Source organism: Monomorium pharaonis, chromosome 7 (genome assembly GCF_013373865.1).
Source record: "Monomorium pharaonis isolate MP-MQ-018 chromosome 7, ASM1337386v2, whole genome shotgun sequence".
NCBI lineage: Eukaryota > Metazoa > Arthropoda > Insecta > Hymenoptera > Formicidae > Monomorium > Monomorium pharaonis.
The window spans coordinates 2,574,569-2,588,425 of record NC_050473.1 but is presented as its reverse complement, the minus strand read 5'-3'; the positions used below and the strand labels follow the sequence as shown (position 1 = coordinate 2,588,425).

Sequence of the window (13,857 nt, the reverse complement as noted above, 5' to 3'; positions counted from 1 at the left end):
CATAACGTCTGCTTCAAAAAGACGCGTTGCATGAATTCTTTAAATTGTTTGTGTCATCACGAACAGTCAGATATGCATGTCATATCGATATCACGAAGGTTTTTTCCCTCTGTCGTAAATGTGTTAATATGTCATACAAAACGTGTTCAAAAAACGTAAAAGTCTTGATAACTTGTGTGTCTAAAAAAAGATTGATATTTATATAAATGGTAAATTCATTGAGCCACCAATGGAAACATAAAGATTATACAAGTACAATTACAAAAGTAAAACAAACATGATAAACAATGTACCTCCTGTGATATAACGCTATTATAGTTGATGAAATTTTTTACGACAAAATTAACCAAATATGGTATATAAAATTTCCTAATTATGTATGTTCTAAAAAAACGTTCGTCTTAATTACAATTTGATTAACTCGGCATGTATTCATACACAGATAATTACTACGACGGCCAAATTAAATTGACGAAGACGTCGACGAAGAGTGAGGTTTAACCGACACGACGAGGGTAAAAACAGTGTGAGATAAGCGAGAGGGCAGAAGCGGCGCGAGAACGAAGGGGAGCGCGATAGGTAGAGAACGAAAGGAAGATAGCCCTCAGCAACCTCACCGACTGGCAACTATCTCCCGGTGGTGGATGCACCTCCACGAGCACCACCACCACCACCACCACCACCACCACCAGCAGTAGCAGCAGCAGCAGCAGCAGCGGCGGCAGCGGCAGCGGCGGCGGCGGCGGCGGCGGCGGCGGCGTCGGCGGCGACGGCAACCTCCCCCCGAAAGCACAGAACGTGGCGCATGCCCATCCGGGAATCGAACCCCGCGGAGGCACAACGTCACCGGCGGACTAGCCGCCGGGTACCTCAGTACGTTTGGCGAACAGTTCGCGAACGGACGTATTCCTCCTCGTGGGCTCTGGAGAACGTAATCGTACCCGAGCATAAACACGAGTGCTTGACACCAAAGAGACGTGGGTGGTGGTCTCGGCTCGACCCTCGTGCCGCCGACCGGGGCACCACACGCGAATGCAACGACCCTACGATCCGCACGCGGGACGAATCAACTCTCGTCCTCGCAGTAGCCCACTTCCTCGTGCGTCGAACTCTCGGCGCGAACGTTACGGCCGTGAGGCGGCGAGAATATCCTCCTCCAGCGACTCGTCCAGGTTGGCAGCGGTGGCCCCATGCATGCACTGACCTCGTCGTCGAGAGCTTACATCGCGACACTCACCACCACCAGCAAGGTCGCTCGCGATCAATGAACGTGGCGTTCACCGCCACGTGACTGGACGACAACGCGCGGACGAAAAACCCGGAGGGCGTCAGTCGATCTCGCGAACGTGCCGCGACTTATATCCCGAGAAAGGCTCGAGGAATCTCGTTTCAGGGCGTTCAGACGAATCACTTGTCTCCCGCACGAAAATTCTGAACTACCGTAACAGTCGATAGTCGACGACGTTATTTTTCAGACGAGCGGATTCTCAAGGCATCTCGTTCCCTGCCGCGTTCCTCGCCATGAGAGAGTCTCTTACATTTATACTTTGAAATTGAAAACCTCTTTGAAGAAGCAGTTGAAACCTCTCATGACAGACAGTTTCCTCTTTCTCTTGACACGTGACAACAGCGTGTTCGATCGCGAGGTTAGAGCGAGAATCACCTAGTCTTTCCGGAGATTCTCCAAGCGGCCGATCTCCTGTCTCTCGATTTCAAAACTTATTGTGGACACTGATTGTGCGACACGGAAAGGAGAGCGTTAATATCGCGTTGACTTCGCACCACTCTGTGGACCCTTTGATATATTTTCCGACTGTTAAAGAGTTTGTACGAGGGAAAAGGAGAAGACGAAAAGAGAGGACGGCTGTGACGTGCAGTGCAATCTGTGTAAAGTAGACTCCGGGGATCGCGGGAAGGCAGTTAGAACGTGACATGACGAGAGAGTTATAGAGACCGAAGAGTACGGACGAAAAAAGCGGCGGGAGAGACAGACTTTGGTTAGACTTCCGAAGTGGAAATTGCTGCGTCAACGTGAGACCGGTGAGTTTTTATCTACGATGTCTATCTAACTCTGGTAGTTTCAGTGTAACTATGTTACGTAAGAAATATTTTACGGAGCAAATTACAAATGAAAAAGTTGTTTGATTAGGAAAACGGGAAAAATCTCGGTAAAGAATAACATGTCTCTCTATTGTTTATAATCGTCTTCAAATGAGCAACAAGTGTGACTGGCATTGTGTCAGACAATCTATTTCTGATATACAAAATGATTCTCCGTTGAATACATCGTACTTTTCCTAACAGAAAAAGAACATAAGTTTTCAATATTTACAATATTAATTTATGCAGCCGTTGCTTACAACGAAACACTTGTCTAAATAATCACGGTCAAAAACGCAGTTCACGTTTTATACAATTCTTCAGATACAATTATTTTTTTCAATATCAAAAAATAATGTCATTAATATAACATACGGAGATTTTTGTATCTCTTTTACAAAAAGTGATAAGAAATTAACTTGATCTAATTTAACAAGCAATCAGTCACACTTGCGAGAATAACTAGTTAGATTACAGCTGATAATAGCTGGTTAAACGTACAGCAAACGTTCAGCGAATGTTTAGCGCTCTGGAGCTGTTAATTCGAACGCACGTTTTAAAATAGTACACAGTAGAGATAAAGAAGAGCAAAGAGAAATGACGAGAGACGCAAGAAGAGTGTGACAAAAAGGACCTGCCGTACGAGCATGAGTGACGTTAAGCTGACGTGAGTGGAAGGGCTGGCCAAAGTCGTGGGTGGTCCGTTAAGGGGAGAAAGAGAAAATAGTTGACAAAGCAGAAGTATGACAGAAGGACGGAAGAACGTGGCAAAGTGTCGCGGCCAGATAATCGGAAAAAAAAACCGAAAGAAAATTTGTTGCTTGACAAGACTTGCGATCTCGTTCAATTAATATATGACGACGACATAATTCGGGGATTAAAGATTCAGAGAGCATGTTTACCGAAATAAGTTATCTTGCTAAATCATGACTTTAGATGTTGATTATTCAACCATGAACTCGATTGATTTATGCATGCGGTGATAAAGTCAATTGCCAAAGTTTGTGTACTTTTATAACTCCCGCATACAGCTCGTACAACTCTTTACCAACGCGTAAATATTTTATGAGAAATGTAACATCACTTTCATCTCAATCACATTAAGAATTAATACAGCTTAAAGAACGATATTACGTTAAATAATTTGTTAACTGATTAATTTATACTATTTAATATGACATATAATCTTGCAAAAAAATATGAGAAAAAAGGTAAATATATTTTTAAAAATGTGCATATTAATTTCCTCATATTGCGCATACAAATTTCACTTACCGATATTATAAAGTCGATATTTATTATTCCTAATAAATTTTACATCCTACAAAATTCCACTTATTAGAGGCATGACTAATCGCATTACCGTAATTTAATATGAATGAAGAAACCAAAATAATTTGCAACAAAATTAATTAGATCTTTTGCGGCACGAGCAATTAATTTACTTACGGTGCGCAAACTTTTTCCCCGCATCACACACAGAAGTATATGTATGTGTGTTCGCGGCAGAAAACTCACCGCAGTCGCGCGCAACGTTAGTTTTTTTGCATAAACTTAGTTAAGTAACCAGAAAAAGAGGCGTGCATAAATGAACGTTACGCAGAGACAAAAACTCGACCGGTCCTCTATTGAACCCTGTAAAACTATACGTCACGCAACGGCTTGTTAGGGAAACATCACGCAAATAAATTTCGACGGATACAAAAAAGGGGCTCGATTCGTCACGATGATTACATGTTCCGCGGGCGATGTTGGGAGGACGCGCGTAATTCAGCGCGCCGAAAGTTAGTCGTCATTAATTTTCTCGTTTCGCTTAATTAACGCCATGTTGCGACGCTTTCATTCAAGACTCGATATACGAGAGATTGGCGCGCGTTATTTCAATCAGTACATCGGTGTATGAACTTGCGATTTCACTGATGAGATATCAGAAATGTTTTGTTAAAACTCCGTTTACTATTTGATTAATTACCAAAATTTACTGAAATAAATAAAAGAATAAATGAATAAGAGTATCAGAATTGCGTTTTAAGAAACTTAGGAATAAAAACTATTTCATGTCACGCGCGAAGAACTTTTTTTGTTGCTGCTTATCGTTGGTTGGAATAAAGTTGGAAAGTCTGATTCTTTGTAAAGTTATAGTACTAGAAGTTTAGTGGTTTGTTAAAACTTTCTAAATTGGTTAATTTACAATAGTGTCAATATCATTCTTGATGCGTTATTATCTTTGTACCTTTTGCAATAACGTAATGTCTATTGAAATGTCGCTGAACCTGATATGTTGTTTCGCGATGAAGAGGATCGGACTGATTGTCAGAATTAATTAATTGGGTTGGCAGTGCACATTTATATCCCGTGCAAAAATACAATTTAAATGGAAATTCCGCGACCCCGATTGAATTTTCAGTATAACGCAACGTTTGTTATCAAAACTATGCTTCACGCCAATGTGTAATTCGTTCACGATAACATTTCTACTCGGCGCTATGTAGATGCTTTGAGAAATACGAGTTTAATTGTTTTCCTTTAGATTTTTAATAAACACGTGTCTATGCAACTGCGCGGACAAGAAAAACACGGTAGAGAAACGGATAATGCAGTCCGAAACATTGAATGACAGTCGGTAAACCCCCATCGAATAGGAAAGGGCTTATTCTCGATTGGACAAATTGCCGCCAATCATAAATAATTGACAGACAATCACGAGGGATTTAGATTTACCAGCTCGGCACGTCCATAACTTCGATACTGATTTGTACAAACTCTAAACCTTAATTTGGAGTGCGCTCGTCCATATTTGTGTAACCGCACGCGAGCAATACACGAGGGAGACCAATGCCGTTACGCTCTGTATTCCATGCACGTCATTCTCATCAGGAATACGTTTAGTTGTAAAACGTTTCACGCGTACAGACACGCATTAATATATTTTGTAATATTATTAATGTGCTCGTTTCCAGCGAATTTGTTTGAAACGCTTCATCGAGAGTGCGTCAAATATTATAAAATATCTGATACTTTGCCAACAATTGAAACACGTTCAAAACTTTTAACAATCCAAAGACCAATAATTATCAAATTGCCAACCAAAATTTTTGCCTTAAATAATATAAAAAATCTAACAAGTATAATTGTTTGAAACATGTATCCATAGATCGGTTTACTGGCAAGAAATAAATCCGGAATGTAAAATTACTACGTTCAAAGTTCGTAGTATACTAGTTACACTTATTAATGTCGATTTAAAATACTGTAAAACTATGAAATTATATTACAACGATTCTGAGGGGATTAACCGAAAACAACGATGTAATTATTTAGCCAGTTAACGGATTTCTTTGCGAAAGCCACTGACGTGCAGCTTGCGTGTAGCTCGGGAATTTGTACGGACCGCGCGTGATTCGAGGAACAGACGTCGCTGCAGTATATCGAGATGGCAAATACCAAGGGGTAGATGTACTAGCTTGCAGGGGTAGCATGCCTCCCGCGCGATCAGATACCAAAGATTACAAACGAAATACCACTGAGCTACTTTTATTTTCGGAATTCCGTCGTAAAAACGCCACCTAAGTAAACGTGAATTGTTTGTATATCTCTATAATCTTTTAGATAACAAATAGATTACAATCTTTCGAAGCGTATTTTTAAGTTTATTCTTTCTCACATATATATAAAATTGAATGTAAAATGATATGAAAAGAGAGTCACGTAGTAGAACTGACCGAACGCTGAGTACAATATATGTGTATGAAACTGTACACGAAAGAGAGAAAAGCGTGAGATGGGCACGAAGAGCATGCAAGAGATTCGATGTAGGAGGAAGCTATAGATGAACGGTACAATGCGCGGAAAGAGGAGTAAAGCTGTTCTGAAATGAGGTCGACATAATTGCGCCCGCAGTCGTGCTGGAAGTAGACGAGCACTAGGGGCGCAAGGGATGTCGCGACGCGGTGAGGACAAGCTCCGTATAAGAGAGTTGGTCGCCATCCATTGTCTCACGCAGAGACGCTCGGCCTGGCGCTGATTAAATACTTGACACATCCTCCGCCACCGCTCCGGCGAACCGACATAACTTTGTTCGAATTGTAATTACGGGCAGGATCGGTCTTCGCTTACGAATGAGTTCCAGGCGATCCCGGGGCCCCTCCGCAAACTTCGGCTCGTTCCTTTCAGATCGGTCGCGGTCTGCCACCCCCGCGGCAGCGAGCTCTGACTTTCTATGCGAGCCCCCGGCCTCGATCCTCAACTTTTTGAAACGTTTCCGGAGATTGTACGCGTGGTCTCCTGAATAACAGTCTGTTCTCTCCCCCCATCCCGCGTAAACTTTAAGCTATTGATTTGTATTGTATGTACATCTCCCGCGGGTAATTAAGAGCGAATCTACAATATCATAGTTTCAATTATTTAACTTACTTTTTTATGATTTATTTTAATTTCTTTTTTTTTACTTTTCACCCGGCACAATAATTTAGTATGTCTTTATCTAGCCGACCAACAATTAAACTACTGTACAAGTAAAAATTTAGACGTTAATGGAATAAGTCATTAGTAATGTTACTTTGGGTAAATCAATAGGCCGTGTAGGGAATACACAAAATTATTTGCAACCACGTCCTGCCTTTATACGTGCATAACATGCTCGTACGCGGTCTCTCGTGTAGCGCAGAAGCAAAAGTGCGCCGCACAGTTTATCGCGGGTACCGGTTTCCAGCCCCCGAGGTGTGGGGATTATGCAATTTAAAATGAGTTAATTGAAGTGCAATAAGTCGTTAAAACTCTCGAGCAAATTAATTAATATGAAAGAAGGAGAGGGAGGAAGCGATGAAGAGAGAAAGAGCCCCGGTTGGAATGGGGCAGCGCGCGCGAAGCGGTCGCCCTGCCTTATCCTCCTCGCCGCCCTCCTTGGTTTCATTCTTGCGACGCTATTACCCACCGACGTCGGCCATGTCCGTGGCACGTTCTCTCGGTGCTGGGAACAGGGCGTCCGCGCGGCTCTGCGAAAGTAGTGGTAACGATGAGGTTGGAGGTAGAGAACGAGGCGCGCAGGTCGATGAGGAAAGCACGGTTAATGAAATAATGTACGCTCGAGGTAGCCCTCGAGTACACGGCGCGCGCGGATTTAACTTTTGCGCGAAAATGCTCGCGCACCGGGAAAGAGGGAGAGGGAGAAGGTGAGAAAGATAGAGAGATGGGATCTCGGGCGTTCTCTCAACTTCGAGCTAAGTCGCGGCTTTATTGCCGAGGGAGGGCCGATCGTTGAAATCAAAGGCCCTCGCAAATCGTAGCGTGCTTAATTAAGAATTCTGCGTGCTAGGGAGCGTAATATCGTCAGGTTGAATGGGGAGGGCAGGCACGCCGAAGAAGGTGCTTTCGCAAGTGGAATTTTTGGTGTTTCGCCGCACAGTTTCGACGGTTCCACAAATTATGCGTTACGTACTTTTGTCAATTAAATGAATTCAATTAATTATGCATCCACCATTAAATGCACGTACTAAATTTATGTCATGAAATAATTTTGAGATTGTCATAATTTAACACATTTGTATTTACCAAATGTGACATAAAAAAATAAAAGAGTGATGAATGCGCAAACTGACAAGTGTTTGCAAATATATACATATATATATTTGCAACATACTGTTGTAGATTCTACAAAGATTGAGGAATTGTCAATATCACTTAAAAAAATGATGCCAGTAACACCTGCGAATATATCAATAGAATTTTTTCCTTTAAGTTCTATAGAATTATCTTGGGATAATTTTATCCCCGAGGAAAAAAACCGCCTAATTCCATACAAAATAATCTTTCATCAATGGAAAGAAAAAATAACACAGAGGCTTCTATTTCGAAATCTATGGCAAAAGCCATAAAATTTTGTACACACACACACACATATACACACATATATATATATATATATATATATATATATATATATATATATATATATACACACTATATGTACGTTTCACAAATCACTTATTCATAAATCGAAGTTCAGTTACAGATACACGAGCTTTCACCATGTATGCAATCCCTTTTAAAAACAAATTCATTTCAGTTGAAAAAAGGATAGGCGTGCAGAAAAGCGAAAAAAACGAAAAAATCGCTCGGAGAAGTCTCAATATCTGGGCAAGAGAAGGAAAATCCCCGGGGGAAATAAGCGGGAAAAATAAATTATATCGATATTTCTCGTACAATCTACCTATCTGTGTTTATGAAATAGTTATGAAGTTTTATTGCTCGCGGTGAGGAATGTGTTCGTTAATGCTGACATTACAAATGTCCGTTTGACACGTTTTCAGTTTAATTACTTCGACCGCCACTAACGGACGAACTTTCAGCAGACGATATTTCCACTCCGTTTAATGGGTCATTTGGTGTGTCAATTCTGATTCTCCCGTGCCAAAATTTTTTCCGTTATTTACAACCGTGCAATAATGGTCGTTCGTTTTTTTATGAAGATAAATGTCTTTTATTCTTTATTATATAATAAATGAGCATGTAGACATTTTTTTCCTATACCCAGTAAGAATTCATTCTATCTATACATCCACAGTACTTTATATACGACGAATTGGAAAAGAAGTATAGATATTTTTACGATATATATTTTCCTCACACACAACCGTATAGTCTTTGTATAACATAAAGTAAAATCAAAATTTATGCATGCAAGAAAGGTTAAATGAGTACGAAATAATATCACCGTACAAGTATCGTGCATTTTATGTTCCCCGCTTCTATTATCGAAGCTTATACGACAAAACACGGTCTTAATACCAGGTAAGAGAATATAAGTTTTCACACCACCAGAATAAACCGTACTAAATTTCACAGGTTAAACTAGTTACCACCCCTCGATGTCTCGCGTTACGCAATTTCGTTCACTTGAAAACGACCTTGGTTCACTTCCTTCATTCCGCTTGCTTTTCATCCTTTCTACATGCGTTTTCAAACGTGTGTGTGTATGTGTGTGCGTGCGTGTGTGTGTGCGTTCGCGCGCTCCCGTCACTGAAAACATTTAGCGCTGCAAACCGGTTTTAAAGGGTCTAACGAACTGCGAAGCCAAGCTAATTGAGACCGTTGCAAACGCGCCTGTATCTCCGTCGGAACCAGTTTACTGCACGACGACAGGTGTAACACGAGGATGTTTCGTCGCTTTACGAGCGCTAATTCCTTTAAGCCGGAGGTTGAGGAAATATTATGCGAGAGAAAGAGAAGCCGAGAGGAGAGAGAAAGGTGGAGAAAAAATATTCATAGATTTATCGGTGCTCCCAAAGTTATCGCTCTTAATATAACGTCAAATTTAATAATTTCAAGTTAAGAAAAATACTTTACAGTAAGTCGTCCCTTTCTCGCGCACTCTTAACTGTAAAAAAATTAGATATGAAATGTTTCACGAGTAAGAATTCAGCAGACTAATAATTTATAAATTATTATCGCGCACCGAATACCCTGTTTTAGTATAATTCCCGTCGAAAATTTTCAAAACATTTCTCGCGGTTATACGAACGTAGCATAATATTATTTTCTAGAAGAGTTCCCTCTCTCGATACGAGGCGATACGAACGTTGGAGTAACGAAATTGGATAACGTCCATTCTCGTGCGCAACACACCAAAATCGGCAAAATTGTATTCCGGACTTTGTTACGTGCGAGCACCTTCAATTAGGAGTTCAAAGCGAACGAAACGACAGTTTTCCGACGTGGCGTAACAGTGCAGCCCCAGCGTAAGTGCGACGGTAATTCATGCACACCGATGCGAAAATTATCATAATTTAAAATAAAAATGAAAGGCAAATAAAATGTCTTCTTTTTATAAAAAACGAACAAGTAATAATTAAAAGAAGACACATTTATACCGTGATATATATATTTTTAAATACAATCCACGTATGGCACAAAAAGTACGATAAGGATATATAAAAATAAAGAAATGTTTTAAGCCATGATATAAGACTTACATACTCATCTCGTTTTCTGTCTTCGAGTCCGTTTTTTGTCTATTAATTATATTACACGTCCTTCCTTATAATCAACTCGAGGCGAACCCGTTCGTTATGTTCTCGGCCACGCGACTACGGTCGCACAATCAGCTTATTACGTTATCAGCGCGCTGCATTTTCCGGTATCGGAACCGATAACAAACGTGCTATTGGTGATCGTTCAAGAATAAACCTATTAATGGACCTTCCTCCCCTCCAGAACGCGCGCGGATCTTCGTTCCGGTCAAACGCGGCTCGACGCGATGCAACGTAATCTTCTCCTGTCGCGCTCGATCGTATAATACCGTGTAACGAGGATGCAATGCCCCCTGAAATCCCTGCCACGCAGGACGACTATGCGGAGAGACCGTTGGATCCGTCGGGATGACGAAACGTATCGCATAGCCACGTGTGAGTGAACGTGTGTTTGTGTTGTGTGTGTGTGTGAACGCGCGCGTGAATGCGTACATGCGCGTGTGCGTACGTGTGTATACGTGCGTAGAAACGACGACACGCACAGCAACCGTGTGACACGGAGGCCGCTCGGTCAGACGCAAACCGGTGGGGACTATAGCTGAATTAGCATGGCTATCTGGATAATATATTGGACTGTATCGTTGGACACGACCAGCCAGAGCCACGTGATATACTGACACCCTCGCCCCTCCTCCCGCGTCCCATGGTTTTATTGGCAGTACGTACCCCCTGCGCTGGTACCAGCCCTTGACGCTCGGTTTATCCACTTTCGCCGTTAATCCGCATCGGTGCGAGCGCAGGAACGGTAAAAAATATATTCCCTCTCCATTACCCCTTTGTCACACCCTCGCCTATCTCTTTCAATCCCCCCCCCCCGTCCCCCATTTCTCATTCAGCATCGGCTAGCCCGCGCACCGCGTGGTTGATTAACTTCTCCCACGCTTGGATCTTAATTAATTTTATCTACGCATCAATGCGTAGGTTGCTCACATCATTTTCCTAATCTCGAAAAATGCCTCATAATATATATACTCGCGAAAGTAGATGTATTAACGGTAGATAAATTATCTAATACTTTCCCTCGTAGAGGTATACGTCTTTTAGAACTTTTATTTACGAAATACATTTACAAATAAGAGCGATTTATCAATAACATTTAGTGGTAGGATTGGTATTGTGGGATAGAGAGTGGGACAGGTGATTATTAATCGTGCATCAAGCACAGTCGGTAATCCATATATCGAGCATCCGCGGGGGTCCATGACTTGCCCGCGTCTTCAACAACAAAACTCTCGTTCGAGTATCTTGTGCGTAGATAGTAGTTTATGACGGCCGACATCGCCCCGTTGAAGAACGCGTATTGTGGCTAATCGTATTCTGCCTTGTAACCACCCATAATGGATTTCGGAGCCGTCTCGGTTAAATTAATAAATACTCCCGATCTTATGCACGTCAGTGTGATTTATGACGTTTTATCGAAGCGAAGAGTCGTGGAGTCCCGCGGGATAGCTCGGCAAGATATTTGATTGGCTTGTTTGAACAAGACGTCGTGCTCGAGCGAGAAACCGTGCAGGTGAGTTGGCAGATTAATAATACGATAGATGGAAATTTAATTGAATGACGAAACTGCCGAACGTCGTTCGATCCCCGCATGTCGATACGTTGGAAACTAGTTAGTATTCGTTGCTCATTAAAATCGTACTGGTTTCATGATGGTGGAAGTGACGTAGAGAAAAAGAAGAATAACCGTGAATGAACGATTTTAATGCATTCCATTTGATTATGAAGATACAACACCATGTGCGGCATTACAAGATAAAGATTCATAAATATGTCGTTTCATACATTTATTGGAAATGACAAATCATTATTAATTTATTTAAATGTGCGTATGTACAGATATATGTAAAAGAAAAATTACATTTAAAGTATTTACTTTATGATATAATTATATAATACAATTCTAGTGAATGCACCGAGATGGGAATTGTGTTTACAGATAAATTGACCCGTGATCGCAATCACATTCGATGGAATACTATCGACACGTTTTTCGTTATTGCATTAAACTGACGTTTACATTTCTGGTGTGCTGGAATGGTTAACTATCGAGAGCGGGCGTTATCTCAAACCGCGCGATGTGGAATGCATTAATTAAACTCGTATTTTTAATCTCGGGTTAGCGAGCTATCTATTGAAGCGAAGCCCAGTGAGGATTTTTGTAGAAGAGAGTAAAATTTCTATCGCGGAAAATCGCGAATATATATTACCACGTGCCCGCGTTCGTACGTAATGGCAAACGAAAATTACGATAGAATCCTCGAGAAAAAGTCCCGCTTCCGAATGTTCGTCTGTTCGTGTCCGCCATGTGTCAATAGAAAATATTGCAGTAAACTGTTTCGACGATCTGTTCCACTATCTAAAATAAAGTTCATGCGGCAGCGTGAAATTGACGCCGTGAAACTTTATCGGTGTTCCCCAATCGCCCATATTTTCGCGATTGAGTGAAGCCCAATCTACGATGAAAAAGTATCGTAACGTAGCGAATGAATAGGAGTGAAGGATGAGTCGGATTAAGGTTAAAAGCGCGTTCGCAAACGGTAATTGGACGTAAGAGCAACTATTTCTCTCTAGCGACAAAAAGAATTAACAGACTAAGTTGCGACCGAACGTCGCTGAAAAGAAGTTTCTGAACGAGTTTCTAATGTAAAATCCGATTCACCCGTTAGCACGATTTACCCATCAACGCGCGATAAATTACAGTTATATTGATAAAGTTATAGTGTTCTAATTAAATTAGCAATGTGATAACAGTGCATTTCGACTAATGTAATCTGCGTTAGATTAACTAACATATAATATATGTAATATAATATCCGTGTGCATTAACATCGGGGCATAAAATTTCTAGTTCAAAGAGAGAGAGATAGAGAGAAAGTTATCCGCGATGCAATTATCAGTGAATTGATAAACGTAAAGCGCGGCGAACGCTATTCGCGCATTTTGCATTTAAAACGTGAGGTTAGGACGATTAACGCAGTTCTCTAAATTTATTACAGGCACTTTTATTACAACCGCGGAAATAAGCCGCGCGCGATACGCAGTGGCAAAATTAGTTGTATCGCGTTGCCGTGATCTCGCCGCCCTCGCGGTGGCGTATCGATCGGCGGTTAGTAATTAACGAGCGGCGCGCGCGAGAAAAATCGAAAGCGATCAAGCCTCGCTGCGCGTTGCTAACTAATTACCCGCCGAGGATCGTGATTGCGTCGCTTTGTCAATCTCCGTGAGCTAGCCTCGCCCGCTCGATTTGCATTCCGACATTCGTCCTGCAGAAACCGCGGTGTCTATTTTTAACTCGTACCAACCAAATCGGGGTGTTTTATTGTCCGACCGTCTCTATCAAGATAACCAACACAGGTAAGTATTTATATTAAAGATTCTCATCTATAACGCTTTGTCGTTAGATTGCAAATATTTATATTAATAAAGTAGAAACGAAAATGTGTCTTAAGCGCAAAAGGAAATTTATACGTTCGAGTTTTTTACATGCGCGTGATTTCTTACGTCAAATTCTTTCGCATCGTACCAATTTAATCGACACGATCAATTTATTTCTCAGATTTATGCGAAATTGGAACGTTTCAGTCTTACCAGGATAGGAATTTTCTTTTCGATCTCATACAGCTAGGAAGTTTTACGATTCAAGTTCCTCCGTTGTTCGTTAAAATCGAACGAATTCGAACTGGCGAGACGATTGGAGACGGAAAAGCCACTTTTGAGAAACGCAGTT

At 41.4% G+C, this 13,857-nt stretch overlaps 1 protein-coding gene across 7 annotated transcripts in view; it reads left to right on the top strand.

Moving 5' to 3' along the window:
• Positions 1–1,918: 1,918 nt before the first annotated feature.
• Positions 1,919–13,857, top strand: part of LOC105829490 (teneurin-m) — a 533,228-nt gene continuing 521,289 nt past the window's right edge. For 6 of the 7 annotated variants that reach the window (XM_036289433.1, XM_036289435.1, XM_036289432.1 and 3 more), the window contains exon 1: positions 1,919–2,040. The gene's annotated coding sequence lies outside the window, so the exon portion shown is untranslated. The remainder of the gene's footprint in view (positions 2,041–13,857) is intronic. The other variant, XM_036289430.1, reaches the window with a different exon arrangement.